Source organism: Arachis duranensis, chromosome 5 (assembly GCF_000817695.3).
Source record: "Arachis duranensis cultivar V14167 chromosome 5, aradu.V14167.gnm2.J7QH, whole genome shotgun sequence".
NCBI lineage: Eukaryota > Viridiplantae > Streptophyta > Magnoliopsida > Fabales > Fabaceae > Arachis > Arachis duranensis.
In genome coordinates, this window is record NC_029776.3 from 9883227 (window position 1) to 9885401 (window position 2175).

Below are 2175 nucleotides of genomic sequence, written 5' to 3' on the forward strand. Positions count from 1 at the left end.
CCATAACCGATTTCTTCATGTTGGTCCCCTTCTGAGTTATTTTTGTAATCCTCTTTCTTGGACCTTTGTTAGGTCTCTTTTAGGGATTACTTTTATAACTTGTCTTGTAGGGGGCCGACTTCATTAAGTCGATCTCTTCTAAGTTATTTTTGTAATCCTCTTTCTTGGACCTTTGTTAGGTCTCTTTCAGGGATTACTTTTATAACTTGTCTTGTAGGAGACCAACTTCGTTAGGTCGATCTCTTCTAAGTTATTTTTGTAATCCTCTTTCTTGGACCTTTGTTAGGTCTTTTTCAGGGATTACTTTTATAACTTGTCTTGTAGGAGACCGACTTCGTTAGGTCGATCTCTTCTAAGTTATTTTTGTAATCCTCTTTCTTGGACCTTTGTTAGGTCTCTTTCAGGAATTAATTTTATAACTTGTCTTGTAGGAGACCGACTTCGTTAGGTCGATCTCTTCTAAGTTATTTTTGTAATCCTCTTTCTTGGACCTTTGTTAGGTCTCTTTCAGGGATTACTTTTATAACTTGTCTTGTAGGAGACCGACTTCGTTAGGTCGATCTCTTCTAAGTTATTTTTGTAATCCTCTTTCTTGGACCTTCGTTAGGTCTCTTTCAGGGATTACTTTTATAACTTGTCTTGTAGGAGACCGACTTCGTTAGGTCGATCTCTTCTAAGTTATAGCAATTCCTTTTTAATAGGGTTGGCCAAACCTCTTTCCAGGGATTTGCTGATAACTTGGGTTGACTTGGTCCGATTTTTTAGTGTCGGCCAGTCTTTTTAAGTTATTATATAGCAATCCATAAGACCTCGTCAGGTTCTTTTTGGGATCACTTTCGATAACTTCTTGCATTATTTCTGTGTTCATCTTTGCCGATTTGTAGATGGTGGTTTTTGTCCCAGTTTGATCATCCTTTAGGTGAATCGCATTTTCACCTTTGTCGGTCGATCATTCCTATCAAGATCGTACAGTGAATCTGTTCTTCACTTTCTGTCGATCCGTTGCTTTATAATCGGACGATGAATGCTTCAGATTAATGCGTCTTGGGAATTTGTAGAATATCTAAAATGTATTTTATTCAAAGAAAGTGCAAATATATACACGCGGGAGTTTTTCGTACCCTTAAGTCGGATTAAATCTCAATCTTGACGCCTCATTAAAAAACCTTTTCAGGAAAAAGAGTGCATCTTGTGATGAGATCTTTTACCTGTCCTAGCTATAGTACCTTCTTAGGTTACAGGCGTGCCATGATCTGGGGAGTTCTCGTCCCTCGAGTTCGGACAGTCTGTAGTAGCCTTTCCCAAGTACTTCTGTGACTCGGTAGGGTCCTTTCCAGTTGGCTGCCAGCTTTCCTTCTCCGGGTCGAGTTGTTCCAATATCATTTCGGATTAAGATGAGATCATTCTCAGTAAAACCTCTTGGCACTACCTTTTGCTTATACATGGCAGCCATTCGCCGCTTTAGTGCTTCTTTTCTGATCCGAGCTCTTTCTTGAATTTCTGGAAGTAGGTCGAGCTCTTCTCTTTGAAGTTGAGAGTTGGTTTGTTCATTGTAGTGGACTACTCGGGGAGACCCTTCCTCGACTTCTATTGGAATCATTGCCTCCACTTCGTATGCTAATCGAAATGGTGATTCGTTCATAATAGAATGGGGGGTTGTTCGATACGCCCATAGGACTTGTGGAAGTTTCTCGGCCCAAGCTCCCTTTGCTTCTTGTAGTCTCCGCTTCAGCCCGGCCAATATGACTTTGTTGGCCGCTTTGGCTTGTCCATTGGCTTGGGGATGTTCGACAGAGGTGAACTGGTGTTTTATATTCAAGTCGGTCACTAGTTTTCTGAAGCCTGCATCTGTGAATTGGGTGCCATTATCTGTGGTGATGGAGTATGGGACCCCAAACCTTGTAATGATGTTCCTATATAGGAATTTCTGACTTCTTTGAGCAGTGGCGTTGGCTAGGGGTTCTGCCTCGATCCATTTTGTGAAATAGTCTACCCCTACTATGAGGAACTTGACTTGTCCCGATCCTGGGGAAAGGGTCCGAGAAGATCGAGTCCCCACTTTGCAAATGGCCAGGGTGAGGTCACGCTGATGAGCTTTTCCGGCGGGGCGATGTGAAAGTTAGCATGCTTCTGACATGGTGGACATGTCTTTACAAATTCGGTAGCTTCCTTTCA